The following is a 27,036-nucleotide window of genomic DNA, read 5'->3' as shown; positions in this document are numbered from 1 at the left end:
CAGGGAAAGGCCATTCGGCCCTTCGAGCCAGCACCGCCATTCAATATGATCATGGCTGATCATCCAAAATCACTACCCCGTTCCTAATTTTTCCTCATATCCCTTGATTCCTTTAGCCCTAAGAGCTAAATCTAACTCTCTCTAGCTGGACTCCGTTGCTATGGTTGGAGAGCACACCAGTGTAAAGAAATGGGGGAGTAGAAGGAAGACCCTGTCCCCCTTCAAGACCCAGGCCTCTGTGCAGTGCCAGCCACTGAAGATATCCAGCATCTCGGACACTATCAGGATAAAGGAGTCAAGTGTGCTTCCCAGAAACTTTCACATTCCCATTCACTGTGAAGAAATTCTACTTGTGATCCACTATCACAAGCGCATTGAGGGACAGGACTGTCTCATTAAAAACAGGACAAGGGCTGGGAAGAGCTTTTAAAGCTATGCAGGAAGCTGGCTATTGCAATGAACTTCAGTGACCTGGTTCTTAAACTGTGACATATGGGATTTATGAGTTATTTAAAATACCGGAAGTGTGTGAAGGAGCTTCTGGGTTTAGTGGCAGATGAAACGCATCCGTAGAGCTGTGGAAAGCTTTACATAGTTATAGCCATTTTGGGGAAAATAAATTGCAGCCAAAATATTAGCATCAATTTCTCATTTAAAGGCAATGCAACTTTACTGCATTTCTCACAAAGGCAATTTAAACTATTAGAGTTAAACCTAACACAATCCTAATCACCCATGTTCCACAACATCCTTAAAGAGAGCCAATGAAGATACTTGTTAAGTGTCTGTTAAATGTAATTATATGTTAATCTACCAATTCTTTCATTTAATGGAGCTTCCATTTATTTGTCTCCTTTCGTGACTACAACATGTCAGAAAGGGCCGAAGAGAGACACAAAAAGTTGGAGGAACTCAGTGGGTCAGACAGCATCTCTGGAGAAAAAGGAATAGGTGACGTTTCGGGTTGAGACCCTTCTTCAGACTGAGAGTCAGGGGAGAGGGAAACGAGAGATATAGACGGTGAAAGAAGTGAGATATGGAACAAATGAATGAAAGACACGCAAAAAAGTAACGATTACAAAGGGAACAAGCCATTGTTAGCTGTGGCCTAGGTGCAAACGAGTTACAGACAATGAGACTCAACAAGACGGCTTTGAAGCTAGCACAACGACTTGGGTGGGGGAGGGACGGGGAGATAGAGGGGATGCAAGGGTTACTTGAAGTTAGAAAAATCAATATTCATTCTGTTGGGTTGTAAAAGGACCTCCTTGCTGCTGGTGATTCTGAAGTGCAATCTTTGCTATGATTGGTATTGGTATCGGTATCTTTTAGATTTAGAGATACAGCGCAGAAACAGTCCCTTCGGCCCATCGAGTCCACGCCGCCCAGCGATCCCCGCACATTAACACTATCCTACACACGTGTATCGGTTTATTATTGTCACATGTACCGAGATACAGTAAAAAAAGCTTTTGTTTGCGTTCTATCCAGTCAAATCAAATCTTACCATACATGAGAACAATCAAACCATGCACAAGAGTCTTGGACATAGCGCGTAAAACCATAATGTAACAACAAGGAACTGCAGATGCTGGTTTATACCAAATGCTGCTGTAACTCAGCAGGTCAGGCTGCATCACTGGAGTCTGGAGAAGGGTCCCGATCTGAAGCATCACCGATCCATGTTACTCCAGAGCTGCTGCCTGACCCACTGAGATACTCCAGCACTTTGTGTCCATATTTGGTATAAACCAGCATCTGCAGTTCCTTTTTATTCCGCTTCATCCCAGACTGACCCAGCACCTGGCTGCACAGCATTAGCAAGCGAGCGCTGCCTTAGACAGAACGTTACAGGGTCGCTCTGCTCAGTAATACCATTTGCCAAGATAAGACAGTTCACTGGGTTCAAAACTCTTTAAGTCATCCTGAATGCATGATAAAATGCTGGTTTAGTGCAGTGCTATTATTTTTTTCCGTCGGTCGAGACATTTCATGGTCACTAGTCACTTTTCTATTTGAACTGAATTTGATCATTAGTATCGGTGAGATAGAACAGTCTGGCGTTCTTCGGCCATTTCAGGGACCAGGATAATTGAGATGTGACAACAACACTGCATTTGTTTGTTCAAGTCTATCTGTAAAAAATTAAGTTACCTTTGTGCCAACCTTATTTTTCTTAGTATAAAATCCAGTTAATGTTCAATGAAGCTCAGAGGAATAACCTGTAATGGTAGCTTTTGCAATCTGGCCACTTCCAGATACTGCACATTGTATAGTGGCACAGCTGGTAGAGCAGTTGCTTCTCAGAGCCAGAGACTCTGGGTTTGATCCTGACCTCGGGTACTGTTTGTGTGGAGTTTGCACCTGTTCCCTGTGAACACGTGGGTTTACTCCAGGTGCTTATTCACAAAATGCTGGAGTAACTCAGCAGGTCAGGCAGCATCTCGGGAGTGGGTTTACTCCAGGTGCTCTCGTTTCCTCCCACGTGCCAAGGACATGTGGGTTTCTAGGCTAATTGGTGGCACGGCAGCGCAGCAGTAGAGTTGCTGCCTTACAGCGAATGCAGCGCCGGAGACTCAGGTTCGATCCTGACTACGGGCGCCATCTGTACAGAGTTTGTACGTTCTCCCCGTGACCTGCGTGGGTTTTCTCCGAGATCTTCGGTTTCCTCCTACACTCCAAAGACGTACTGGTTTGTAGGTTAATTGGCTGGGCAAATGTAAAAAAAGTCCCTTGTGGGTGTAGGATAGTGTTAATGTGTGGGGATCGCTGGGCGGAGCGGACCCGGTGGGCCGAAGGGCCTGTTTCTGCACTGTATCTCTAAATCTCTAAATCTAATTGCTGTAAAGTGCCCCTAGTATGCAGGGATGCAAAAGTGGGATAAAATAGAACTGGAATGAACGGATGATTGATGGTTGGCATGGATTCAGTGGGCAGAAAGTCCTGTTTCCATGCTGGATCTTACAATAAATCAAATGCTCAATAGGATTTATCTTAAGACTATACTTGCCTTGCGAGTGGACAAGGTAGGTCCCTAGACACTATCGAATAAGAACACAAAGTTACACCAAGACTTCCAAGCCATACCCTCAGCCAACATCACTTAAATTGATCAACCACTTACGATGATATTGCTGGTGTGGAACCTTGCTGTGTAAAGTTGGAAGATTCACCATCAGCTGTGGGCAATCAATGAAGCCAACATCACAACTATAAATATGTGATTATGGCTGCCACTTTTCTGCTTTACTTCAGTAAATATTTTTCAAAAAGTGATTGGGAGCTTTTGAGGTCGTCAAAGGCGCCAAGCAGACAGACGCACACTTTCAGCTAAGGATATCGATGACCTTACTTGCGACCACTACTGACTGCCGTGTGATAGTTGTGAGCAATGTTTAGTGAGCAGTCCAGATGTGCTGGACCCAGTCCAGATGTGCTGGAGCCAGTCCTTTGTCCCTGCCCTTCCCCATAGCTATTTGGCATCAATGAACAGCACATGAGGCAGCCCAGTGCCACAGTGCCAGAGATCCAGGTTCGACCCTGACTACGGGTGCTGCACTACAGAGTTTGCACATTCTCCTGTGGGTTTTCTCCACGTTTCCTCCCACACTCCAAAGGCGAACATGTTAATTGGCTTCCGTAAATTGTAAATTGTCTCTAGGGTGTAGGATAGTACTAGTGATCGCTGGTCAGCACGGACTCGGTGGGCCGTAGGGCTTGTTTCTGTGCTGTGCCTCTAAAGTAAAGTCTAAGAAAAGCTGTTCCCAAACCAAGTTATGATGCAAACTGACAGTATGCTTTCTCTCAGTCGAAGATTGTAAGAGTCATTGGAGACATGCCTAATTTCCTTAGTAAACCTCAGGAAGTAGAGGTGTTGCTGTGGCTTCTTGGCTGTTGCATCAACGGTATTGGGGGTAGGGTATTGACATGGATAGAAAATTGGTTGGCAGACAGGAAACAAAGAGTAGGAATAAACGGGTCCTTTTCAGAATGGCAGGCAGTGGCGAGTGGAGTGCCATAAGGCTCTGTGCTGGGACCACAACTATTTACGATATATATTAATGATTTGGATGATGGAATTAGAAGTAACACTAGCAAGTTTGCAGATGACACAAAGCTGGGTGGCAGTGTGAACTGCGAAGAGGATGTTAAGTGGTTGCAGGGTGACTTTGACAGGTTGAGTGAGAGGGCAGATGCAGTAAAATGTAGGTAAATGTGAAGTTATCCACTTTGGCGGCAAAAACAAGGAGGAAGATTATTATCTTAGTGGTGTCAGATTAGGTAATGGGGAAGTGCAATGAGACTTGGGTGTCCTTGTACACCAGTCACTGAAAGTAAACGTGCAGGTACAGCAGGCAGTGAAGAAAGGTAATGGCATGTTGGCCTTCATAATGAGAGGATTTGAGTATAGGAGAAAAGAGGTCCTTCTGCAGTTGTATAGGGCCCTGGTGAGAACACATCTAGAGTATTGTGTGCAGTTTTGGTCTCCTAATTTGAGGAAGGACGTCCTTCCTATTGAGGCAGTGCAGCATAGGTTCACAATGTTCATTCCTGGGATGGAGGGACTGTCATATGAGGAAAGATTGGAAAGACTAGGCTTGTATTCACTGGAGTTTAGAAGGATGAGAGGGGATCTTATAGAGACATATACATTTATAAAAGGACTTGACAAGCTAGATGCAGGAGAAATGTTCCCAATGTTGGGGGAGTCCAGAACCAGGGTTCATAGTCTAAGAATAAAGGGGAGGCCATTTAAAACTGAGGTGAGAAGAAACTTTTTCACCCCGAGAGTTGTACATTTGTGGAATTCTCTGCCACAGAAGGCAGTGGAGGCCAATCCACTGGATAAATTTAAAAGAGAGTTAGATAGAGCTACAGGGACTAGTGAAATCAAGGGATATGGGGAGAAGGCAGGCACAGGTTACTGATTGTGGATGATCAGCCATGATCACAATGAATGGTGGTGCTGGCTCGAAGGACCAAATGGCCTCTTCCTGCACCTATTTTCTATGTTTCTATGTTTCTAATGTAGTTGATCCATGCCAGATCATCGGTTATATTAATGTTAAGGAACTTAAAGCTCCCATTCATTTCCACTTTGGCACCATTGATACTGATTGGGGCATGTACTCCACCATGCTTCCGGAAGTCAACAACTAGCACCTCCTTCTTACTGACATTGGGAGAGACGATCTTGTCCTGACACCATGTTTCTAAGTTCTCTCCCTCTTTCCTGTACTCTGTTTCATCATTGTTCGTGGTGTTGTCTGCAAACTTGTAGATGGAGTTAGAGCCTATCCTTGCAGTGCAGTTGTGAGCGTATAGGTCGTATAATCGGAGGCAGAGAACTCAACCTTACAGATCATGAAAGACCCACATCGCCTTGACCATGCTCTCAGCTCAACACTTGCGGGAAAAAGGTGTAAAAGCCTGAGAAGGGTGACCACCAGGTTCTTGAATACTGCACAACACTAACCACAACCCTACCTCAGCAACGTTTGGGGCGGCACAGTGGCGCAGCAGTAGAGTTGCTGCCTTACAGCGCCCAAGACCTGGGCTCAATCCTGACCTTGGGTGTTGTCTGTACGGAGTTTGTACGTTCTCCCTGTGACCACATCGGTTTTCTCCGGGTGCTCCGGTTTCCTCCCACATTCCAACAATGTGCAGGTTTGTAGGTGAATTGGCTTCTGTAAATCGTCCCTAGTGTGTGGGATAGAACTGGTGTACGTCTGATCGCTGGTCGGTGCGGACTCGGTGGGCCAAAGGGCCTGTTTCCGCACTGTATGTCCAAACTAAACTAAACCAAATGCTGATCCACGACGGACTTTGGTTTGATTATTTTTTGTCATATTGTTGCAAGTCTTGTTGTTGTATATTGTTGTAGAGCTAGCAAGTAAGGATTCCATTGTTCCATTGCCGGGACATGTGATAATTAAACACTCTCGACTCTCTTGACTTTCTTGTTTCTTAACTGTTTGTTTTAATTATTAGACAAGTATTTGAAGTTTGCAAGTTGGCTGTTGGATCAACCTCTGGCTGTGTCCTTGCTTTGATGGGGACAGCTGTATAAACAGTTACAGTGCTGGCTATGGACAAAGCCTGAATCCAGTCATTTCCCATCAACTCGCATTTGCACAACATCAGCTTGCTTCTTAAAGGGAATTTAACTTTCTCCCCTCACAACCTGCACAATGGCACAGCGGGCAGAGTTGCTACCTTACAGCGCCGGAGACCCGGCTTCGATCCTGACTATGGGTGCTGTCTGTACGGAGTTTGTATGTTCGCTCTGTGACCTGCGTGGGAAACCGGGTGCTGCGGTTTCCTACCACACTCCATAGACGTACAGGTTTGTAGGTTAATTGCCTTGGTATAATTGTAACTTATGTGTGTGTAGGATAGTGTTAGTGTGCGGAGATCGCTGGTAGGCACGGATTTCAGTGGGCCTAGGGGCCTGTTTCCAGGGAATCAAACACGAGGGCATGCATATAAGGTGAGAGGGGCAAGATTTAATACAAACATGAGGGGCAACCTTTTCACTCAGAGGGTGGTGAGTGTATGCAGAGAGTGTATGACAGAGGAGCTAGTTGAGGCAGATACTATAACAACATTTAACAGATACGTGGACAGGTACATGGATAGGAAATGTTTAGAATAATATGGGCAAATGGGACTAACGCAGATGGGGCATCTTGGTCAGTATGGACAAGTTTGGCCAAAAGGCCTATTTCTGGGCTGTATGACTAATTTACACAGATTAATAGACAATAATGCTTAGATAAAGCTTGCACCAAAGCTAAGTGTACGAGCATGATAAGATGTAAAATTTGAAGTGCAACGAACCAAAATGTCACTTATCCAAGTCCTCCAAAGATACTGTCTGACCCATTGAGTTACTCCTGCAACTACTGCATGTAACTCCTGCAACCCCTCCTCTCCCCTCTCTCCCCCTCCCCTTGTCATCCTACCCGTTCCACTATTCACATCTTTGTATCCCTCTTACTATCATACCTTCCCCAGCCAACAATAGGCCATTGTGGGCTCCACCCTTCCCCAGCCAACAATAGGCCATTGTGGGCTCCACCCTTCCTGGGGTCATCTGTTGCCGGCCCTGATTTGTTCTGGCCTTTCCTCGCCTCCAGTTTATTCCCACCCTCCCCCCCCCCCCCCCCCCACCACCACACCTCCACTTTCAGTCTGAAGAAGGGTTCCGACCCGAAACATCACCTATTCTTTTTTCTCCAGAGATGCTGCCTGACCCGCTGAGTTACTCCAGCATTTTGTGTCTATCTTCGGTATAAGCCAGCATCTGCAGTTCCTTCCTATGCATTGAGTTCCTTTGTGTTTTGCTCAAGATTCCAGCATCTGCACTTTCTCGTTTCTCAAGTAAAATGATGCTGCTGGATAATGTAAGAAAATAACTGCAGATGCTGGTACAAATCAAAGGTATTTGTTCACAAAATGCTGGGGTAACTCAGCAGGCCAGGCAGCATCTCAGGAGAGAAGGAATGGGTGACATTTCGGATCGAGACCCTTCTTCAGACGAAGGGTCTCGATCCGAAATGTCACCCATTCCTTCTCTCCTGAGATGCTGCCTGGCCTGCTGAGTTACTCCAGCATTTTGTGAATAAATACCTGCTGGATAATGTTGTAAGTTCATAAGTAATAAGAGTAGAATTAGGCCTTTCGGCCCATCAAGTCTACTCCGCCATTCAATCATGACTGATCCATCTCTCCCTCCTAACCCCATTCTCCTGTCTTCTCCCCATAACATCTGACACCTGTACTAATCAAGAATCAATGCCTTAAATATATCCACTGACTTGGCCTCCACAGCCTTCTGTGGCAAATAATTCCTTAGGTTCACCACCCTCTTAGGTGTCTTCAGTCAAAGAAATGTCTCCTCATCTCCTTCCTAAAAGAACGTCCTTTAATTCTGAGGCTATGACCTCTAGTCCTAGACTCTCCCACTCGTGGAAACATCCTCTTCACATCCACTTTATCCAAGCCGTTCACTATTCGGTACGTTTCAATGAGTTCCCCCCCTCATTATGATGGTGATGCTGCTGATAATGTTGATGGACGATGGTCTGACCGTGGCTAAACTTGTAGCCCTCCACCATCTGCAGGAAGAAAGTCCACACTCAGAGTAATACTGACAATGCTCCTTTATTCTGCATCGTCCTGTTTCATACCACCCAACATCCTGCAATCTCCTGGGAGAAAACAATGGAGAGCCACGCACACAAATGGCTTGTAGGAGAAGTGATAGGGAAGAAGATAGTACATTATTGCCTTCCATCGCAGTGCGCTGTGGTGGATGTTTATGTTATTTTTTATGCAGTTGTGTGTCGTGTTGCTTTTTTGGTAAATCAAATTCCTTGTATGTTTTTACATACTTGGCTAATAAATTAATTACAATACCATACAAATTCCTTCTTGGGTGCTTCTGGTTCACAAGAATGTCCAGCTCCACAACTACTCTAAAAAGTGCCCTCTTATGGAAAATGTTTAGTAATGAAGGATTATGTCCACTTATCCAAATTAAAGAAAATAAACACCAAGTGTCAATGAAAACCCCTTCAAAACTAAAACTGTCGTGATCTTTTTAAGAAAGTTGGCTCTGTGATCTGAATTAGTTTATGGTCATCTGGAAGTTCGCTTGAGTTTTATATCAGGTACGACTCAGTTGGCATTGGAGTTGCAGAAAGATGTTCGCAGATCTACATGGAATATATTTTGGATGCTCGGGGGAATCGACAAAGAGGGAAAGAAGATGTGTCACGAATGTTGATTTATTGCAGTGGAAAATGATTTGGCAAAAAAATACTCTGGCAGAACTAGAAGCTAGCGCTATCCTTATGCAATATTGTAGTATATGTCTCTCACATACAAATAAAATCGTGTGAGGAACAGGAATACTGGAGGTTTTATTAATACAGAGTAGATTGCAATAGTTCTGGCACAATGTGCAGACAAAGTCCATGATATTGTTCTGACTGACCCAAGATAGACAAAAAAAGCTGTAGTTAGTCAATGGGTCAGTTAGCATCTCTGGAGAAAAGGAATAGAAAATAGACAATAGACAATAGACAATAGACAAGAGGTGCAGGAGTAGGCCATTCGGCCCTTCGGGCCAGCACCACCATTCAATGTGATCATGGCTGATCATTCTAAACCATTCCTGCCTTCTCCCCATACCCCCTGACTCCGTTATCCTTAAGAACTCTATCAAGCTCTCTCTTGAATGCATTCAGAGAATTGGCTCCACTGCCTTCTGAGGCACAGAATTCCACAGATTTACAACTCTTTGACTGAAAAAGTTTTTCCTCATCTCCGTTCTAAATGGCCTACCCCTTACTCTTAAACTGTGGCCCCTGGTTCTGGATCCCCCAACATTGGGAACACGTTTCCTGCCTCTAACGTGTCCAACCCCTTAATAATCTTATATGTTTCGATAAGATCCCCTCTCATCCGTCTAAATTCCAGTGTAGATATAGGTGACGTTTCAGGTCGAGACCCTTCTTTCAGGCTGAGAATCAGGGGAAAGGGAAACGAGAGATATAGACAGCACATAGAACAAATGAATGGAAGGTAAGCTGCATCTCTAAACTCTAAACTCGATATATTCCATGTCAAAATATATTGGTGAACTTGCAGGCAGTGAAATAAAAACAGAAAATGCAGGAAATGCTCAGCATGTCAGTGTGTTAACATTTCATGTCTGGGGCCCTACATTTGAACCAGGAAAGAGAGAAAATAAATTAGTTTAGGCAGCAGAGAAAGTGTGGGGTAGTAGGGAAAGGATCTCGGTGTAGCAAAGAGAATCTCTCTGAATGAGTGGTGGTGTTTCTATGAACCTGATGCCCTTCTCATCAAGGTGGTAATGTTCATGTGCTTGGGAGGTGCTGTTGGGGCTGTCAAGTCAGTGACTGCAGTGCGTTTTGAAGATGTTACATGCAGCGACCATTGTAGTCAGTGATGGAAAATGCTAATGTTTCCATTCCTTCTCTCCAGAGATGCTGCCTGTCCCGCTGAGTTACTCCAGCCTTTTGGGTCTATCTTCAGTGTAAACCAGCATCTGAGGTTCCTTCTTACACATAATGTTTGGGGTGGTTGATGGGGTGCCAATTCTAACGGAGGAAGCTACGTGATTGAGGCAATAAAGGAATAACAATACACCGATCAGCCAAAACATTATGACCACTGACAGGCGAAATGAATAACATTGATTATCTTGTTACAACGGCACCTGTCAAGGGGCGGGATATATTAGGCAGCAAATGAACTGTCAGTTTTTGAAGTTAATGTGTTGGATGCAGGAGAAATGGGCAGGAGTAAAGACCTGAGTGGCTTTGACAAGGGCCAAATTGTTATGGCCAGACGACTGGATCAGAGCATCTCTGAAACAGCAAGGCTTGTGTTGTGTCAGAGAGTTGTGAATCTGTGGAATTCTCTACCTCAGAAGGCAGTGGAGGCCGATTCTCTGAATGCATTCAAGAGAGAGCTAGATACTCTTAAGGATAGCGGCGTCAGGGGGTATGGGGAGAAGGCAGGAACGGGGTACTGATTGAGAATGATCAGCCATCATTCTGGCGGTGCTGGCTCGAAGGGCCGAATGGCCTCCTCCTGCACCTATTGTCTATTGTCTATTGACAAGCCAGCTGTCGCCGCGACGCGCCTAGATCCGATACGATAGTCTATTCTCTATTGTCTCCTCACGATCACGCCCGCGACACCCCGGCGAACGTTCGGCGACAGCCTGGTCGCCGGCAGTCGCCTTAAAGTCGCCTAAGTGGGACAGGCCCTTAATGGAGAACTGAGAGGTGAGTGACCTTCTGCAGGTTCACAGCTTCGGATGAGCTCTTGTAGTTACTGGTGACACTCAGACCTTGATTGGGGCGCCTTGGTGATGATAATACGACATCAAGATGTTGTCTCCTGTGAATGAGTATTTCTATTTAGAAACATAGAAACATAGAAAATAGGTGCAGGAGTAGGCCATTCGGCCCTTCGAGCCTGCACCGCCATTCAATATGATCATGGCTGATCATCCAACTCAGTATCCTGTACCTGCCTTCTCTCCATACCCACTGATCCCTTTAGCCACAAGGGCCACATCTAACTCCCTCTTAAATATAGCCAATGAACTGGCCTCAACTACCTTCTGTGGCAGAGAATTCCACAGATTCACCACTCTCTGTGTGAAGAAATGTTTTCTCATCTCGGTCCTAAAAGTCTTCCCCCTTATCCTTAAGCTGTGACCCCTGGTTCTGGACTTCCCCAACATCGGGAACAATCTTCCCGCATCTAGCCTCTCCAACCCCTTAAGGGGTTTGACTGGATATGTGTGATTTTTCATTATAAATGCCAGAGTGGTATCCCTAATGCTGTCGTAACCCAATTAAAGTATTTCAACTGTATTATCTTGTGACGTAGCACACCCACACTCCCACATTCGCAATACTAACTGTGGCGGCACAGTGGCGCAGCGGTAGAGTTGCTGCCTCACAGCATCAGAGACCCGGGTTCGATCCTGACCACGGGTGCTGTCCGTACGGAGTTTGTACGTTCTCCCCATGACTTTTCTCCAGGTGCTCCAGCTTCCTCCCACATTCGAATGATGTGCAGGATGGTGGGTTAATTGGCCTCTATAGATTGTCCCTAGTGTGTCGGTAATCGCTGGTCAGCGTGGACTCAGTGGGCCAAAGGGCCTGTTTCCATGCTGTATCTCTAAACAAAACAGGAGAACAGCTGAGTTAGATCTGAGACTCAGACAAAGAAAGCTTGTAGCTGGATGCTTATCTGGTAAACAGTCTATGCTTCCCCTGATCTACCCGTGAGCAACAGTTTCTTGGTTTGACTCCTGTACAGTCTCATTATAATTTTACTTATGCCCTCAAGTCCCCATTGCCCCACCAATAGGAATGGTATCTTCCTGACAAACCCTGTTGAACTGACTGTAGAAAATCACAAACCCTCACTCCTGACAATAAGAGAGCAAAGGACCGGAGAGAATGGAATTTATTTTACTGTGGATCAAGATTGCCAAAGAAAATGCACGCTGACAAATTGCCACAAGGTTCAGCTATAGCGTGCGCACTTCCAAGTAGTCCAAGTCAGGAAATATTGAAACCAATCTTTTTGGTGTAAATTGATTCCAGTGATTTGCTTGAAATCATATTGCACATTTTCATTCTAACTTCATCCTCAGCTTTTCTCTTAAAAAAAATCCATTCTGTTATTTCAGTCCTTTCCTTCAGATTCACCCCGATTTGTTCTCTCCCTTTTCTCTAACATTCTCTAATGATGCCCCGTCTCTCTCTGACAGTCTCCCACTCCTCCCATGCTCTCTTTTTGCCCGCATTCCCATGGGATCTTTCTCCTCCGTCCTTTCCCGTATCCTTCAATTAGAAAATATGCATCAAGAACAGGAGCGAAAAACATGGATCAGTTTCTCCCCAGCTGCTATTAGGCAACTGAGCCATTCTATCACCAGCTCGAAAGCTGTACTAACCTATCATCTACCCCAATGGAGACCCTCGGACTATCTTTAATCAGATTTTACTGGACTTCATCTTGCGCTAACCATTATTCTCTTTATCCTGAATCTGTACACTGTGGACGGCTTGGTTGTAATCATGTATAGTCTTTGCACTAACTGGATAGCACGCAACAAATAAGCTTTTCATTGTACATTGGTACATGTGACAATAATAAACCAAGCCAAGCCAAGCCAAGCCAAGCCAAGCCAAGCCAAGCCAAGCCAAGCCAAGCCAAGCCAAGCCAAACCAAGCCAAACCAAACCAAACCAAACCAAACCAAACCAAACCAAACCAAACCAAACCAAACCAAACTAAACTAAACTAAACTAAACTAAACCAAACCAAACCAAACCAAACCAAACCAAACCAAACCAAACCAAACCAAACCAAACCAAACTAAACTAAACCAAACCATTCCTGATATCCTGATATGCCTCAATAAACTATTGAATCTGGAGAAGGGATCCGACCCGAAACGTTGCCTATTCCTTTGCCTGACCGGGTGAGTTATTCCAGCACTTTGTATTCTGTCTAAACTGTTCCCTTGCTACTTATTACCTTCTGCTCCTTTGACATTTACGATGGTTCGTGGTTTTATTTAGGTTTACCATGAACTTCTCGTGGGGTAGAGTTGTAAATAAATCCATGCTTTAGATGGTGTCGGGAAAATCAGTGAAAAATCCAATGGCTAAGCTAAACAACTCATGTTAATCACCTCATTACAGTAAAGGCTTTTAAAACAAGGATTAGGTTTCATCTTGGCCGCTTTGTTGTCCCTGATTCCTTTCACAGAACAATGCGGAATTAGTCTCAGCCTACATGGAGCTTGGTGTGCACCAGCAAAACAGAAAAGGCGGATTAAATATCTGTGGTTCACAGCAGGTTTAAAAAAGAGGATAAGGTTTCCAGTACTACATTATATCAACAGTATGGAGCAATTTCCATCACATAACTCAATTAGGATTACTTTCAAATTCAGCAGAAGTTGAGCTCAAGTTTATTGAGTGCCTCTTGTTTCCCACTTCTTTGAACGCTTTAGTTCAAAGCCCTAACCACACAGTTCATAAGATCCTAAGTCATAAGTGATAGGAACAGAATTAGGCCATTCGGCCCATCAAGTCTACTCCGCCATTCAATCATGGCTGATCTATCCCCCCCTCCTAACCCCATTCTCCTGCCTTCTCCCCATTACCCTAAACACCACTTATTGACTGATGGATCAATGGGCCTTTTTTGTTGCTCTGATCTTTGCACAGTGTAGCTGACTGCATGGATCAGGCAACCACAGGATGAATCCAAAAGCTCCATCAGACAGACCTTTGCTAGCACCCATTGTTATTCGACATTTTAATTGAATGTAATATTTATTTTTGATTGCAATTTATCTGCACATTCAGACTGCTATTAGTCCACAGATAGAACATACCAATGCTACAAACTGTAAGTGATGACACATCAATTAACATCAATTTAGTTTAGACATACAGCATGGAAACAGGCCCTTCGGCCCACTGACACCACAACAACCATTTATCTCCCATTCACACTAGTTCTAAGTATTCCCACTTTCTCATCCACTCCCTACACACAAGGGGCAATTTACAGAGGCCAATTAACTTACAAACCTGCATGTTTTAGGGATGTGGGAGGAAACCGGAGCACCCGGTGGAAACCCACACAGTCGCAGGGAGAACGTGCAGACTCCACACATACGGCACCCAAGGTCAGGATTAAACCAGGGGTTTCTGATGCTGTGAGGCAGCAACTCTACCGCTGCGCCACTGTGCCATCCCTTATCAGGCCACTTTGACAATAATGACTGTAAGTTGGAAGTGTGTGTTATAGTTTTCTGTCAGCAATCGTATCATTTATACACGTCTCAAAATAAAGCTGGCCTTTATTAAACGTAGCAGAGATTATTTTTGTTTGCAAGTTATGTTCAAACTGTGTACTTTAAATGAATAATAAATCAAATTATGGTGGGGTCACATTACTGCCTTTGTGGGTTTGTTCAATTTAATTTACCTAAAACAGCAACAATCACGGGCACTTTGAAATAACTCATCTGCTCACTAATTTGATTTTGATTTTGTATCTGCACAGTGACCACTTTGTCCTTTTGAAATGTCTTTATATGGCGATGTTTCCCTGCTTTCTCATTGTCATGTTTTCTCTCTTCAGTTCACATCTGTGGAACAAAGACCGGAGCCTGGGTCTCTCTTGTCATCTCCAACGATATCACCCCCTACTCGCATAAACCACTCCTGAAATGATGGGGCTGTCTTACCAGGGAAACGTTGAAGAGGAGTTGAGAAGACTGAGAGGTAATCATATTGAAACATACTAACTCGGTGGGCTGAAAGGCCTGTATCCATGCTGTATCTATAAACTAATTTATGGGCGGCACAGTGACGCAGCGGTAGACTTGCTGCCTTACAGCGCCAGAGACCCGGGTCGATCCTGGCTACGGGTGCTGTCTGTATAGAATTTGCAAATTCTCCTGTGACCGCGAGGGTTTCCTCCAGGTGCTCCAGTTTCCATCCACATCTCAAAGACATGCAGGTCTGCTTTCAAGATGGCGCCCAACCCAGGTGGCTATTTGCATGCTAGCCATAGAAGCAGATCTAGATCACGTATTTCAATCGCTCTCCACTCTTAAATCTCTATTCCTACTGCAAAATGTCTTACCTTATTCCCCTATCGTATCTATTCACTGTAAATGGCTCCATTGTAATCATGTATTGTCTTTCCACTGACTGTTTAACACGCAGCAAAAGGTTTTCACTGCACCTCAGTACACGTGACAATAAACTAAACTGTAATTGTAGATTTGTAGGTTAATTGGCTCCTGTAAATTATCTCTAGTGAATAGGATAGATATAGTATACAGGTGATCGTTGGTCGGCACAAACCCAGTGGGCCGAAGGCCCTGTTTCCACGCTGTGTCTTTAAACTAAACTAAATATATAAAATTATGAGAGGCATAGATAGGGTAGACAGTCATAATTTTTTTTCCCAGGATGACAAATCAAATACTAGATGATACAGCTCTCAGGTGAGAGGGGCAAAGTTTAAAGGAGATGTGTGGACCTTTGGAGTTTGTACGTTCTCCCCATGACCGCATCGGTTTTCTCTGAGGTCTTCGGTATCCTCCCACACTCCAAAGACGTACAAAGCGGACGTGATCTTTTTACACAGAGGAAGAGGGGATGTTCAACGAGATCTGGGTGTCCTAGTGCATCAGTCACTGAAAGGAAGCATGCAGGTACAGCAGGCAGTGAAGAAAGCCAATGGAATGTTGGCCTTCATAACAAGAGGAGTTGAGTATAGGAGCAAAGAGGTCCTTCTACAGTTGTACTGGGCCCTGGTGAGACCGCACCTGGAGTACTGTGTGCAGTTTTGGCCTCCAAATTTGAGGAAGGATATTCTTGCTATTGAGGGCGTGCAGCGTAGGTTCACTAGGTTAATTCCCGGAATGGCGGGACTGTCGTATGTCGAAAGGCTGGAGCAATTAGGCTTGTATACACTGGAATTTAGAAGGATATGGGGGGATCTTATTGAAACATATAAGATAATTAGGGGATTGGACACATTAGAGGCAGGAAACATGTTCCCAATGTTGGGGGAGTCCAGAACAAGGGGCCACAGTTTAAGAATAAGGGGTAGGCCATTTAGAACGGAGATGAGGAAGAACTTTTTCAGTCAGAGAGTGGTGAAGGTGTGGAATTATCTGCCTCAGAAGGCAGTGGAGACCAGTTCGTTGGATGCTTTCAAGAGAGAGCTGGATAGAGCTCTTAAGGATAGCGGAGTGAGGGGGTATGGGGAGAAGGCAGGAACGGGGTACTGATTGAGAGTGATCAGCCATGATCGCATTGAATGGCGGTGCTGGCTCGAAGGGCTGAATGGCCTACTCCTGCACCTATTGTCTATTGTCTATTGTCTATTGTGATGGAGGCAGAAACGATAGTGGCATTTAAGAGGCTTTTGGATGGCACATGGATATGCGGGAAATGGAGGAATATGGATTATGTGCAGGTCGATACGTGATGATACATACATAGATACATAGAAAATAGGTGCAGAAGTACCTTGGCACATTGTTTGGCACAGACATTGAGGGCCGAAGGACCTGTTCTTGTTTTTTAGTTTCAGTTTTAGTTTTAGAGATACAGTGCAGAAACAGGCCCTACGTCCCACCGAGTCCGCGCCGACCAACGATCCCCGCACATTAACACTATCCTACACAAACTAGGGACATCTTTGTTTGTCCTCTTTGTACGTCTTTGGCGTGTGGGTGGATCTCAGAGAAAACCGATGCGGTCATGGGGAGAACGTACAAACTCCATACAGACAGCACCCGTAGACCGGATCGAACCCGGGTCTCCGGCGCTGAAAGCGCTGTGAGGCATCAACTCTACTGCTGCGCCACCGTCCTGCCCTGTGTTGTACTGTTCTATCTTCCATGTTCTAAATTAAACTAAGCTAAACTGAATGAGTTTCAACTAAAAGGATCGTTCAATTAAGATGGAACTGAGGAGAAAATAAGAACAAAAGAAAATAGGGGAAGGGTAGCTGAAGAGTCTGATGATTGTTGAGAAGAAGCTGTTCTTCAACCTGGACGTCACCGAGATCAAGGTGGGGTGGGAGGGAGGTGCAGACAAGCCATGATTAGACACATTGGCAGAGCAGGCTTGAGGGGCTGAGTAGCCTATCCTTGGCGTACTGAGTGCAAGTGTTCAGAGAAACAGTCAGTGCACCTGAACCTCCTCTAACTGCATCTGCTGCATTTGTTGTTCCTGATGTAGCCTCCTTAACATCGACAAGACCAAATGTAGAGAGGGTGACAGTTTCGCCGAACATTTGTGCTCAGTCCACCAAGCCTGCTGGATCTCCCAGTTGCTAAACATTTTAACTCCTCTAACCATTCCCACACTGAACTTTCTGCCCTCAGCCTCCTACATTGGCAGAGGGAGGCCACACACAAATAGGAGGAATAGCACCTCATATTCACCTTGGGTAGCTTACAACCCAAAAAGGTATGAACATTGAATTCTCCAATTTCAGCTAACTAACCTACTAACATACACCTCTCCTGAAGAAGGGTCTCAACCCGAAACGTCACCCATTCCTTCTCTCCCGAGATGCTGCCTGACCTGCTGAGTTACTCCAGCATTTTGTGAATAAATCGATTTGTACCAGCATCTGCAGTTATTTTCTTACACCTCTCCTCGCCTCTTCTTTCCTGTGCCCCACCTGGATTTGCATCCCCTTCTCCCCTTCCCCCTCCCCTTCTCCTCTGCCACCTATATTCCTTTCTCTGGCTTCTCAATTCATACCTTTTCTGTCCTCATCTCACAATTTATGTCTCTTCATTTCTGGCCCTTGTCCAACCATCTGCCTATCAAAGACCTCCCTCACTTGTATCCACCTATCACTTGCCTCTCCTCTCTTCTAGCTTTCTCCCCTCCCCACTCTCACACCACAATCAGCCTGAAGAAGGGAACCAATCGAAAATGCCACCTATCCATGTCCACCAGAGATGCTGCCAGACCCGTTAAATCACTCCAGCATTTTGTGGATTTTCCATGGACTTTGCATTGGGTGCATTAAGTACTTTGGTTTCTACTATTATGGTTTGGTTACCTATAATTTATTGTATTATTGTACATTTACATGCTATAAATCATGTATCTATACACTTATAAATGGCTCGATTGTAATCATTTTAAGGCAGAGATAGATAGATTTTTGATTAGTATAGGCGTCAGAAGTTATGGGGAGAAGCCACTAGAATGGGGTTAGGAGGGAGAGACAGCCATGATTGACTGGCGGAGTGGATGTGATGGGCCGAATGGCCTAATTCTACTCCTATCACTTATGACCTCATGACATGACGTTATTGCGTTAAATGTGCGTGCTAAGCTGCAGCAGGTAAGAATTTAAATGTTGCATTCCCGGTCCGTATGACAATTAAACTCCTCGTGACTCTCTATACTTGACCATTCACCCATACACCAGCACCAGTGGTCGATTAAACTATCAGGTTGGTTAAGGCGGACTGAGCGAAGGTGTTGAGCGAAAAGATCGCCGAGCCTGCGCTTGGTCTCGCCGATGTAGAGAAGTTGACATCTGGAACAGCGGATACAATCGATGAAGTTGGAGGAGGTGTTCCAGATGTCAACTTCTCTACATCGGCGAGACCAAGCGCAGGCTCGGCGATCGTTTCACTCAACACCTTCGCTCAGTCCGCCTTAACCAACCTGATCTCCCGGTGGCTCAGCACTTCAACTCCCCTCCCACTCCCAGTCTGACCTTTCTGTCATGGGCCTCCTCCATTGTCATAGTGAGGCCCACCGCAAATTGGAGGAACAGGATCTAATATATCGATTGGGCAGCTTACACCCCAGCGGTAGGAAGATTGATTTTTCTAACTTCAGATAGTTCCTCTGTCCCTCTCTTTCCCCTCCCCCTTCCCAGTTCTCCCACTGTCTTCCTGTATCTCCAAACTTAAACTAAACTAAATAGAACTGGAACCTCAAAGCTATTCACTCCAGGTGATGTGTTGGGAAGATCAGTGAGGTGATGAGGTATCAAATATATGCACATGGACACTTCCAATATAGTCCAAAGAGTTCTGATGAATAACTAGAGAGAGGTGAAAAGCTGAATAATCACAGTGATCACAAGAGCTTGGCAGGAAAGGGGTGTTAAAAGAACACAAGGGGCAAGAAACCAGTTTGAGAAAGGAATTAAAAGGTGGAAGAAGACCAAACAAAGGTGTCGAATTTAAGGTGATTGAGGCAGTTGCAGGAAACAGAAAGAAAATAGGGAGATAGTTAATGTCTGGGCCTGTTAAATCATTGGAATACGACTGGTGAAGTCTGCTTGAAGCTTGGCTGGATCATTGAAGGAGGTCAGTCAGACAGGTCAGGGGAAGCTGGAGTAATGCATCTCAGACAGATCAGGAACAGAATGTTAATGTTGTGTCAAGCAACAACCCAGTCTAAACATTCAGTAGCTCAGCCAGTTTGTTTACAACCCAGCGGTATGAACTTTAAATTCTCCAATTATAAATAATACTCCTACCTTTCAGTTGAGTTAAGTTTAGTTTAGTTTTGTTTAGAGATACAGCGCGGAAACAGGCCCTTCAGCCCACCGAGTTCTCGCCGACTAGCGATCCCCGCACATTAACGCTACCCTGCACACACTGGGAACAATTTTACATTTATACAAAGCCTAATAACCTACAAACGTGTCTGTCTTTGGAGTGTGGGAGGAACACGAAGATCTCAGAGAAAACCCACACGGTCACGGGGAGAAGGTACAAACTCCGTACAGACAGCGCCCATAGTTGGGATCGAACCCGGGTCTCAGGCACTGCAAGGACTGTAAGGCAGCAACTTTACCGCTGCACCACTAAGCCGCCCTCTCTCTTTCCCTTCTCTCTTTTTCCTATGTGCCCTCCCACTTCCTCTTTGCACACTCCCACCACCTCTGTGTGAAAAAGTTGCCTCTCGGGTTTCTATTAAATCTTTTCCATCTCAACGAACTTAGGTCCTCTCGTTCTTGATTCCTACTCTAGAAAAAGACTGTGCATTCACCCTATCTCTCCCTCTCATGATTTTATACACGTTTCTAAGATCACCCCTCAGCCTCCTGTGCTCCAAGGAATAAAGTCCTAGCCTGCCCAATCTCTCCTGATGGCCCTCAAGTCCTGGCAACATCATTGTAAATCTTCTCTGCTCTCATTTCCACTTAATGACACAAAAAGCTAGAGTAACTCAGCGGGACAGGCAGCATCACTGGAGGGAAGGAATAGGTAACATTTCAGGTCGTGACCCTTCTTCAGACACATTCCTTCTCTCTGGAGATGCTGCCTGTCCCACTGAGTTACTCCAGCTTTTTGTGTCTATCTTCAGTTTAAATCAGCATCTGCAGTTCCATCCTACTCCACTTAATGACATCCTTCCTTTTGCAGGATGACCAAAACTAAGCACAATATTCCAAAGCTGCCTCAACAATGTCTTGTACAACTGTAACATATCATCCCAACTTCTATACTCAATCCCTGACTGATGAAGTCCAATGTGCCGAAGGTCCTCTTGACCACCCTATCTACCTATGACGCTACTGTCAGGGAACTATGTAGCTGCAGTCCTAGATCCCTCTGCTCGACAACACTCTGCACAGCCCTGCCATTCACTGTGCACATCCTGTCCGAGTTTGACTTCCCAATAAATGTAACGTCTCGTATTTCTTTGCAATAAACTCCTTCAACCATTTCTCAGCCTACTTGCCCAGATCATGAGATCATAGATCGTCAGATCATAAGTGATAGGAGCAGAATTTGACCACTTGCCCATCAAGTCTACTCTGCGATTCAATCATGGCTGATCTATCCGTACCTCCTAACCCTATTCTCCTGCCTTGTCCCCATAACCTTTGACACCCACACTAATCAAGAATCTATTTATCTCTGCCTTAAAAATATTCATTGACTTGGCCTCCACAGCCTTCTGTGGCAATGTATTCCACAGAATCACCACCCACAGATCCATAATATATTTAGCAGTCTTCTGATCATCAAGTCAACTGTGAGAGGGTCTTGTCTGGCATTGCCTCAGTGTTACACTGGAGTACTAACCCAGATTTTTTAGCTCAAATCTCTGGAATGAGACCAGAACTTTGTGATTCAGATACAGGGCAAGGTTAGCAGGGTTGGTTTAGTGTAGTTGGGGAGGGGGGGGTGGAGTTGGGGGGAGAGGGGGTGGATTTCTCTGTGGGAGTGGAACATATTTTAAAGTGGCATAGGCGGTGGAAAATAATGAGTCAGTTGCCATGTCTTTTAACTGACCAAATCTGATGAATAATCTGCTCCGAAATGTCACCGTATCGTTCCCCTTGACTGAAGTCTGTGCCCCAAATGGAAAACACACAACCAGCTCTCTAACACATTCAGCTGAAAATATTTCCAGTGTTTTCTACTGTTTTATGGTAACGTGGCCAACTGCAAGTCCAATTAAACATGGGAGTCAAACCCTGAAAAATTACAGCAATTTTTGTTTTTAATTTCAGAGGTTGCTTTTAATGGAAAAGCCCTAACAGAATGACACAATTGGAAGCAATATGATCGATAGAGTTAAATACTGAAGAAATTACATGAACCATTTTTCAAGGACGATACAAGTTACCGTGTGCCACAAGTATTTACTTTGACTTAAGAACTATAAAAGGCATCAGAAAAAGTTGTCAAAGGTTTAATATTGGCAGCACGTTGTGGATGCTGCCCGGACCATCACACAAAACCGACCTCCTATTGACCCAATTGATACCTCACGCTGCCTCGGCAAGGCCAGCAGCATAATCAAGGTCGAGTCACACCCTGGCCACTCCCTCTTCTCTCCTCTCCCATCAGGCAAAAGGTATAGAGTGTGAAAACGCACACCTCCAGATTTGGGGGACAGTTTCTTCCCAGCTGTACCAGGCAACTGAATCATCCTACCACAACCAGAGAGCAGTGCGGAACTGCTGTCTACCTCTTTGATGAACTTCGGACTATCTTTGAACGGAATTTGCTGGCTTTACCTTGTACTAAACGTTATTCCCTTATCATGTACCTACACACTGTAAATGGATCGATTGTAATCATGTATTGTCTTTCTGCTGATGCAACAAAAAGCTTTTCACTGTACCTCGGTACACGTGACAATAAACTACACTGAAAATGAAATATTTTTAAACGCCAAACAAGCCAATAACATCAATGCCAACTTAGTGTCCAAACTTGCAAATTTCTTGCATTAGTTTTCTAAAAATGTACATTAATTTTAGTCACAGAGCATTATTTTTTTCCTTTATTAGCTTCACACAAAGACTTGAGTGCGCAAAGCTGGTCACTGTTATAATTAAACTGGCTTGTTTCCATTGACTTATGGTTCCTGCTTGTGATTTTCTTTTCGCTGAACAATTATAATGGAATTAAAGATCATTGTATACTGTAAAGCCCAAGCACAACTGTTATATTAATCTAGGCACTTATGTGTCTCTTACAATCTCGTAACAATGAACTATCCTATTGCAAAGATTGCCTTTGTTCTGTGATTATCTGTCTCTGCTGAAAGTTTTAGATGAAAGTCGGTGGTTAAGACTGAGTAAGCTCACGCCAGATCACTTAAATGGAAAACAATGAAACAAGCAAAACAACAGTTTTTTTTAAGGGCCCGATGATTAAGAGCCTGACTAACAGCCAATGTTGTAGATCATAGATCAAAAAACATGAGCTCAAACCCATCTGGTCATTAATGGCCTTCAGGGTAGGACATCTGCTGACCTTATCCAGTTTGGCCCCTATCTTGACATCAAGCCCAGAGCAATATGATCCACTTGTTTAAAAAAAAAGGACAAAAAGTGCTTGAGTAACTCAGCGGGTCAGGAACCATCTCTGGGGAACATGGACAGATGACGTTTCAGGTCGGGACCCTTTTTCAGACTGATTGTGCGGGTGGAGGGGGGGTGGTGTAGAAAGATGAGAGAGAGGGGAGGCAAAACAAAGCGTTAGAAGGTAATAGGTAGACCCAGGTGAGGGGAGTTTTGATAGGCGGATGTTTGGAACAAAGGCCAGAAGGTGCGATTGAAGAGTTGGAAATTGTGAAGCCAGATGAAGGAATGTAGGAGGAGGTGGGGTGGGGGAGGAGAGGAATAGGTGGGAGTCCAGGTGAGGCAGAGGGGAGAGGAGGGGGGAAAGAGGGAGGAGAAATGGGAGGTGTGGGGGAGAAAAAGGAGGGGAGGTTTGTTCGAGGTTACCTAAAATTGGAGAATTCATTGTTCGCACCTACACACTTGCTGGTATATCTTAGTCCTAAGGACATCAAGAGCTATGGACAGAAGGTGGGAAATAAGGAAATTATGGTGCTGAATGGAGGACCAGGCTTGAAGAGCAGAAGCCTAGTCCAGGTCTTTACTTTACTTTAAAGATACAGTGCGGAAACAGGCCCTTTGGCGCACCGATTCCGCGCCAACCAGCGATCCCCGTACACTAGCACTATCCTACGCACTAGGGACAATTTATTTTACCAATACCAATTAAACTACGATCCTATACGTCTTTGAGTGTGGGAGGAAACAGGAACAGTCACAGGGAGAACGTGCAAACTCCATACAGACAGCACCCATAATGGGGATCGAACCCAGGTCTCCCGGCGCTGTAAGGCTACGACTCTACCGCTGTGCTGCAGTGCCGTTCTACTTTCTAAGTTACTGTTTATAAATCCCACCATGTGACCTGTGAAATTTAAATAAATTTAACTACATAAATACAAAACACAATTATTTTTTTCCACAACCATTGCCCTTTTGCACTCATTGTACCAAGACAGTCTTCTTGAAGGTGGAAATGGTCGCCAAGGAATGAATGAATACTTTATTGTCACATGTGACAAGTCACAGTGAAATTCTTTGTTTTACATACCCTAGGCATGCAAAGGATCGCCACATAAAGTATCCCACGCTAGGTCCTCTTTGCCCCTCCCTCCCTCCCCCTCTCTCACGACGGTTTCCCCACACCGGGTCCTCCTTTGTTCTTAGCCCCCCCCAACCCCACACCGCGTCCTCCTTGTTTCTCCCCTCCAACCCCCCCCCCCCCCCCCCCCCCCCCCCCACCGGGTCTTCCTTTGTTTAGAGATACAGCAAGGAAACAGGTCCACCGAGTCCACATCAACCATCGATTATCCGTTCACACTAGTTCTATATTATCCCACCTTCACATCCACTCCCTGCGCACCAGGACAATTTACAGAGGTCAATGAACCTACCCACCTGCACGTCTTTGAAGTGTGGGAGGAAAACGCGAGCACCAGCAGGAAACCCACGCGGTCACAAAAGAAGAAAGTGCAAACTCCAAACAGACAGCGCCCGAGGTGAGGATCGAACCCAGGTCTCAGACGCTGTGAGGCAGCAGCACTACTGTGCCGCCCTTCAAAATGGACTGAAAAGATTTCATCTTTAGACCTTGGGAATCAGTCGGCTGTGTTGCTTCAAAAAATAAACCTTAACGTTAATTTTCTTTATACACAACATATAAATCCATGGACTGCCATCGTTATGTGAGGGGTGAGTCAGGAAAATTAAATGCAATGAATCAGTGAAAGACAAGGATGGTCTGTGCCAGAAACCAGATGGCCTGTGATATTCATAACATGTGGGACTTGATAGAAAATGTCACAACTATATCCCAGATCTCACGGGATTGCCACTACTCAGGATACGCCCTTGCACTGGAAAGCTGTACTGTTCCTCAATCTTCCTGCTGTTTACACTGGCACTCATCTGCTACAACCCTCTCACAATCTTTTGCTGATTGCCCAAGAGTTATGGCCAACATCCGAATGGTCTAATTCTCCAAATTAGTAATTAAAAGAAAACAAATCTTGCGAGTCTGTAATGCTCAGTGGAGCCACGTGGGAGGAGAAATAACCATTGCTGCAAATAGTTTAGTTTAATTAACAGCAGGGAAACAGTCCCGGCGGCCCAGTGAGTCTAAGAACGCAGACCTCCATTGCTGTCCGTATGGAGTTTGCATGCTCCCCTTGTGGGTTTCCATCACATTACCTCGATTTCCAGAAAGCATTTGATAAGGTGCCACACGTCAGCAGCTAAGCAGGAGGAGAGCTCATGGTATCAAATGGCAGATACTGGCATGGATAGCAGGTTGGCTCGTTGGTAGAAGACAGGGAATGGCAATGAAGGGGGCTTTTTCTGGGTGGCTGCCAGTGACTAGTGGAATTCCATTCCACAGGGGTCAGTGCTGGGGCCACTACTCTTCACGTTGTATATAAATGATTTGGACGACGGGATTTGTGACCAAGTTTGCGGATGATACGAAAAATAGGTGGAAGGGCCAGGTAGTGTAGAGAAAGCAGGGACTCTGCAGAGGGACTTGGACAGGTTGGGAGAGTGGGCAGAGAAGTGGCAGATGGAATATAGTGCAGCAAAGTGTGGAGTCAAGCATTTTGGTAATAGGAATAAAGGCGTAGACTATTTTCTAAATGGGGTGAGGATCCAAAAATCGGAGGTGCAAAGGGACCTGGGAGTGCTGGTGCAGGATTCCCAAAAAGCTAATCTGCAAGTCGAATTGGTAGTAAAGAAAGCAAACTCAAGGCTAGCATTTATTTCAAGAGGGCTTGTGTACAAAAAAACAGGGATGTAATGCTGAGGCGGGCCCAGATGGTGTGATGTGCTATTTGGCAGTCGGGTAGATTGCTTCCCACAATGGTTGCTGTGAACTAGATTCATCTGGAGTGCACACTACAAATGTGAAGAAGCTTTGAGAGCAATAAAAGTGGAAAGAGGAATTACTGGCCTGTAGCGCCTGCTGACATGGTGGTGAGAGTTCTCAAGTTCTAGGAGCAGAATTAGATCATTCGGCCCATCACATCTACTCTGCCATTCAATCATGGCTGATCTGCCTTTTCCTCTCAATCCCATTCTCCTGCCTTCTCCTCTGACACGGATACGAATCAAGAATCTTATCAGTCGCCACCTTAAACATATCCATTGACTTGGCCTCCACAATCTTCTGTGGCAATGAATTCCACAGACTCACCACCCTCCACGGTGGCGCAGCGGTAGAGTTGCTGCCTTACAACGAATGCAGCGCCGGAGACTCAGGTTCGATCCTGACTACGGGCGCCGTCTGTACGGAGTTTGTACGTTCTCCCTGTGACCTGCGTGGGTTTTCTCCGAGATCTTCGGTTTCCTCCCACACTCCAAAGACGTACAGGTATGTAGGATAATTGACTGGGTAAATGTAAAAATTGTCCCTAGTGTGTGTAGGATAGTGTTAATGTGCGGGGATCGCTGGGCGGCGCGGACTCGGTGGGCCGAAGGGCCTGTTTCCGCTCTCTCTCTCTCTCTCTCTCTCTCTCTCTCTCTCTCTCTCTCTCTCTCTCTCTCTCTCTCCACCTAATGAAATTCCTCCTCTCTCTCTCTCTCTCTCTCTCTCTCTCTCTCTCTCTCTCTCTCTCTCTCTCTCTCTCTCTCTCTCTCTCTCTCCACCTAATGAAATTCCTCCTCTCTCTCTCTCTCTCTCTCTCTCTCTCTCTCTCTCTCTCTCTCTCTCTCTCTCTCTCTCTCTCTCTCTCTCTCTCTCTCTCTCTCTCTCTCTCTCTCTCTCTCTCTCTCTCTCCACCTAATGAAATTCCTCCTCGCTCCTTTGTAAAGGTACGTCCTTTTATTCTGAAGCTATGGCCTCTGGTCCTACACTCCCCCACTAATGGAAACATCCTCTCCACATCGACTCTTTCCGGGCCTTTCACTGTTCGGTAAGTTTCAATGAGGTCCCCCCTCATCTTTCTAAACTCCAGCGAGTACAGGCCCAGTGCTGTTAAATGTTAATCGTATGTTAACCTAATCATGTCTGAAATCATTCTTGTAAACCTCTCGTAAAGAGATACCGGGCTAGCCAGTTCCACCACGACATCTGATGATGTTCATTTCA

The 27,036-nt window shown here is 45.2% G+C and overlaps 1 long non-coding RNA gene across 1 annotated transcript; it reads left to right on the top strand.

The window, feature by feature from the left end:
- The first annotated feature begins 6,233 nt into the window (after positions 1-6,233).
- Positions 6,234-21,947, top strand: LOC144598032 (uncharacterized). Its single transcript, XR_013547816.1, has 3 exons — positions 6,234-6,346; positions 14,724-14,866; positions 21,618-21,947. It is a non-coding gene; the product is annotated as an uncharacterized LOC144598032 (long non-coding RNA).
- The last annotated feature ends 5,089 nt before the right edge of the window (positions 21,948-27,036 follow it).

Source organism: Rhinoraja longicauda, chromosome 11 (assembly GCF_053455715.1).
Source record: "Rhinoraja longicauda isolate Sanriku21f chromosome 11, sRhiLon1.1, whole genome shotgun sequence".
In the NCBI taxonomy this organism is placed as follows: domain Eukaryota; kingdom Metazoa; phylum Chordata; class Chondrichthyes; order Rajiformes; family Arhynchobatidae; genus Rhinoraja; species Rhinoraja longicauda.
The sequence above is the reverse complement of the archived record's forward strand: the minus strand, read 5'-3'. Positions and strand labels throughout refer to the sequence as shown.